A 5,325-nucleotide genomic window follows, 5' to 3' on the forward strand; every position below is an offset into this window, starting at 1 on the left:
TTCAAATCCTTCCATCTCTTTGAGTCTGTTTCATGTGCAAGATAAGCAGGGCGGGGCTGGGATGGGGGGGAGGGTAGAGAAGGTTGGGATGCTTCATCTCCTCTTGTGATGTGTCTTTGGATAGAAGAAAGTGCCCCAGTGTGGATTCTCTCCACACATCTATTCACTCTGCAACTGTGGACATGGAACCTTATCTAACTGGTAAATTTGGGGAAATGAGTGGGTGTGTACAACTCCATCTTCTAGCCAAGTACAACTCCATCTTCTAGCCAGGTACAACTCCATCTTCTAGCCGGGTACAGGGGTCAGGCAGTTGGTCTCCAGTCATGTTCCAAGAACAGCCACCTTCCATAGGATGGGTTTGCCTCCATCTGACACTGCCGTGGATAAGGCAGGTGTGAGCTGAGCCAATGACACAGCCCTTTGATCTGGCATGGGTGTGACTTCATTCTACAGCACGAGTGCATGGTACAGCTCACCTGGCAGAGCTGACCAAGGATGGGGGTCATGAGCCTTCACCCTATATGACAGCATCAAAGGGGATGCCTCTGTTCTGATGACTCTTATAAAACAACCTAATTTTCCCATTTTATAAATGATGAAACTAAGGCTTAGCACTTAATCAACTTTTCCAATGTCTCACAGCTGGGCAATAATATCTACTTCCTAGTGTGTCTGTAAGAACTGTATGAACTGTTGATGAATGTGTTTCTCGGAGTTGTGTCTTTGAGGTCTGGCTGTGTGACATGAGGAGTAATGGGTGATACAGCCTGTCTGAGCAGCGCCCCATCAGCAGTCTGATGGATGATGGGAAAACCAGTCATCAAAATTACATCTCCAGGGCTGGGAATGTGAGTCAGTGTAGAGTGCTTGCATGTGTGAGGGTCTGAGTTCTATCTCCAGTACCACAAACATTTTAAAAGTTACATCTCCAAGAACCCCCAATCTACACCTCACTTGGTTACTGCTCAGGAGCAGCTAGCTGAGCAGTGGTGAGAAAAGGCACCATCCCTTTTCCCAGGTAGTGCCGGGGTGATTATGGAGGATCAGAGTGGGCAGGCTTGCAGTGTGGCCTAGCTTCTCTAGGTGCAGCTCACCTGGGGGCCCTCTGGAGCATGGTCTCCAGCCTCCCTGTCAGAAGAGGGAAGCTGTCAGGAGCAGTTAGAAGGAACATCTTCAGACTCCCTCAGCCCCAGCTGCAGCATTACCTCCTCGGGGAGATATCTTCGTGGTTTACATCAGCAGTTCTCAGCCCTAGTGGCCCATTAGAATATCTGAGTGCTTTAAAAACAACAGAGATACCTAGGCCCATCCTTCTCTCCACAAGTCAGAATCCCTGGGGTTGACTGCAACCAAGGCCAGGGTTGAAAACCACTGTTCCAGACTAAGCTCATTCCCTTATCCCATCCCCCCAACCAGATTCACATCTCCCATCCTTTGGGTGCCAGCTAACTCATGCCCACTTACCTGGATGACCATGTTCCCTGCTCACCTGCAACCTCCATGTCACAGGGCTCACGTCATGCCCTCCTCTCCAGCACATGACACAGTTCTCCACTCTCCACAGCAATTTCATAAGGCATGGTAAATAAAATCAAATCGTGATAGCTTGGACTATAGGACTCTCCCCCAAAAAACAGCTTTATTTATACATTGAAATTTAAGGACGAGTGTGTATGTTTGCATGCATGTATTTCAAAGTTGAAAAAACACATAACAGCTCATACAACTCTTAAATAAAACCTATGCGGTAACTACTATCACCTACTGTTGACCTTGAACTAGCTAAGTAAACTCCGAGCCTCAGTTTCTTCATCTTCAACATGAGGATGTAGGTGCCTTCCTCTTGGTGCTACTAATGAAATAGTTTTACCACTGAGCACGGTGAGGGCTCAAGAAGACTTGCTATTATTATTATTCTTCTCACCACGTTACTCAGGTTAAACCGACGCTCAACTAGGTAAAGATTTCACCACATTAGGACTCAAACCAAGGATTTCTGACCCCCCAACCTTATATTCTTTCATTGCCGTATTGAAAACATTCCTTTTTCAAGATAGGAAGAGGCAGGCAATAGCTGAGTTTTCCAGATGGGAAAATTCACAACCAAGAAAGGTGACTGTGTGGAAGTCACACAGACTGATGGATCAGTGAGGCAGGAGGAAGGTGCTGGATCCGGTGGGCCTCTCTAGATTTCTCTGCTCTACTATGGGCTGACTATGGACCTTCAGCTCCCCACAGCCTCTCCCTCAGTTTCTGTCTCTGTGGACTCAGGGGACTGATACGGTTCTGACTAGGCTTTCTCCAGCCTTGACAAAACAGGTCTGTGTGTGAGCTGTGCCCAGGGCCCTCTCTGCACAGCAGCCTCCTTTCTCTCAGCATTCTTGCCAGGCTGAGGACAGAAGATAATAAATCATCCCTCTCTACCCAGAATGCCTCACTCTCCAAGGAGCCATGGGACTGCAGGCCCAGTAAACGACTCCCTCCCCTCAGCCAGGCTGCCTGCTTTCATTAAGCACATCCTGAGCTGCAGAGCTCTGGGGAGGCTGGTCCAGGAGATGATGGTCTCTGCGTTCTCTGGAGCATTCTGCACGGTGGTAAGTAGACTCTAACAAGTCTCTGGCTTCTCTTTAATGGGCCAAAGAGCCTCTCTTGCTGGTCTTGCCAGTCATGGAGCACCATTCTTCCTGGAAGAGCAGCTCTGGCCTTCCTATAAGTCCAATGACACAAAGAAACTAGTCAGAAAGACTCTGATGGAAACCACCCCAAAATATTTCTATTCATTTTCTCTGAGTAGTGATCTCCCTCTTTCTCCCACCCATTTGTACTAGTCTAGGAATTTTTGTAATGAGTAGGTCTTACTTTTCCAAAGAGAAAATATATACAACAATTTTAATTTTACTCAGGCAGGAGTTAACAGGAGATGGATTGCCTCTGCTTCTTGCTTTCATCATCTCTGCTCCCTTGAGAATCTATATGTAGACAGGGAAAGGCCAGCGCCTGAGGACAGGCAGGACTCTCTTAGCTGACCCAAGTTAACAAGTGGTCAGCCTGAGAGCTAACAGCTGCTGACTCAGATGAAATGATGGGACAGGCTGTCCCTCTCACCTGAGGCCACTGGTATGTCATCATGTGGTCGGTTACCTTTCCCTCCCAGACCTGGAACCTGCAGAGGAGGGTCCATGGCCAGCTGCTGGCCAGAACTGAGCTGCTTTCTAGGACCCCCTCCCTTAGCCATTCACACTCATCAGGAACCAAGCATTTGGGACCGGTGACATCCAAGGTAAGATATCTGTCCTGTGGTTTACTGCCAGTCAGATGTCCGAGTATTTTGCTTGGTAATTCATTATCTCATCCCCACAAGACAGATCTTCACAGGTCCCAGAGCACTGACAAAGAGTGGCTACCCTTTAGAGAGCACTCCTCAATGCCAAGATCTTCATATACCTTCAATCCTGCGTTCATTTAGCAATCTATCCACTTCCTGCTATGGGCCAGGCGTTATACAATGCTTGATGCCAGGATACAATATTGAGTAACAGAGACAAAAACCCATACCCTGGCAAAGTTAATAGACTTTATCTCAGAATCTCTCAGGGAACATGAATGGTTGGTATAATTAGATGCATTTTTACAGATGAAAAAACTGAGGCCAGAAAGGAACAGAGCCAAAATTTGAACCCAGATCTACTTTAACTTCAAAAATCTGTGCCCTTGGGGCTAGGAGTATGGTTCAAGTGGTAGACTACTTGCCTAGCAAGCACAAAGTCCTGAGTTCAAACCCCAGTTCCTCCTCCTCCCCCTCCAAAAACCTGTGCCCTTTCTAGTATGCCACATCATTGCTTAGCAAACTCAAGAGAGGGTCTCTAGTCCTGCATTTTGGGAGATTCATTCACTAAATTGTACACACTGGAAGGCAAGTCTTAAATTTCTTTATATCCTGTGCCTAGGACAGCATCTGTTGCATAATAGATGCCTAATTATCACAAGGACTTAATGTATTAACTTACCATGAGCCCTGGACAACTCACCTGCCCTTCCCATCTATCTTCTTTGCTCGTCATCTCTCTCTTCTTCACAGCCAAATTTTTATAGTCTCTACATCAGCTTCCTCACACACTGTACACTTCTCACCCCACCAGAAATGCTTCCTGAAGACAGCCAGTAACTTCTCCATCATTAACCCCACTCTTCTCCCTGCAACACATGGCTTCCTCAGGTCCTGTTTTCCTAGCTGCCAGGACTTGTTTTCCTTCTACTTTTATTATTATGATTATTAATATTATTACACTAGGTAAGAGCACATTGTGGCATTTACAAAAGTTCTTACACTATATCGAATATATCATACTTGAATTCACCCCCTCCATCATTCTCCTTTATTCCCCCTCCCTCCATTCCTGGAAAGTTTCAACAGGTCTCATTTTTCCATTTACATACATGTATACACAGTATTTGCGCCATATTCACCTTCCTACACCCTTTCCCCACCTCCTCCCTCCCATTGGTACCAACCCCCCTTCCTGTTCCACCCTCCTGTTCCTCAATTTTACAAAAGAAAGGAAAAAAATGACATTTTTGTTTGTTTAAGATAGCTACACAGGTTCCTCCTACTTCTCTGGCTGTTCTTCATTGTTTCCTTTTTAAAAATTTTTAAAGATTTTATTAGCATAAATTAATGACATTTCCATACACGCATATAATGTACTTTGATCAAATTCACCCTCTATTGCTCTTTCCTGCCCCCTACTCCCTTTTAAAACTATTCCAGCAGGTTTCATTATTCTATTTTCACACATGCATATAAAGTACTTAGATCATAATCACGCCCATCACCCTCGCCTGTTGTCCCTTCCTCTCCAAATGGTCCCTGTTTTACTCTCATTTCATTCTTCTTTTTCTCTTTCTTTTTGGTCTATATTCCATATACAGTGAGATGCAATATTTATCTGGCTTACTTCACTTACCATGGTGACTTCCCATTCCATTCATTTTCCACAAATTACAAAATTTCATTCTTCTTTATGGCTGAATAATACTTCATGCTGGTTTGTACACCACATTTTCTTCATCCATTGAACAGTTGATGGAAACCTAGGCTGATTTCATAGTTTGGTTATTGTGAATAGTGCTGTTATAAACATGGGTGCACAGGTGTCTCCACTGCATGCTAACTTACATTCCCTTGGATACATGCCTAAGAGTGGTATAGCAGGATAACCTGGTAGTTCTATGTTTAGGGTTTTTGCTTGTTTGCTTGTTTTGTTTTGTTTTATTGTTGTGCTTGGGGTACTTTGTGGCATTTACAAAAGTTCTTATATCAAA

General features: G+C 45.0%; 1 long non-coding RNA gene across 1 annotated transcript; it reads right to left on the reverse strand.

Annotated features, from left to right (window-relative positions):
- Nucleotides 1-1,636: 1,636 nt before the first annotated feature.
- Nucleotides 1,637-5,098, reverse strand: LOC141423920 (uncharacterized). Its single transcript, XR_012448681.1, has 3 exons — nt 4,968-5,098; nt 4,032-4,197; nt 1,637-2,710 (listed from the first exon to the last, which is right to left on the reverse strand). It is a non-coding gene; the product is annotated as an uncharacterized lncRNA (long non-coding RNA).
- Nucleotides 5,099-5,325: the final 227 nt, after the last annotated feature.

This window comes from Castor canadensis, chromosome 6, assembly GCF_047511655.1.
Source record: "Castor canadensis chromosome 6, mCasCan1.hap1v2, whole genome shotgun sequence".
NCBI lineage: Eukaryota > Metazoa > Chordata > Mammalia > Rodentia > Castoridae > Castor > Castor canadensis.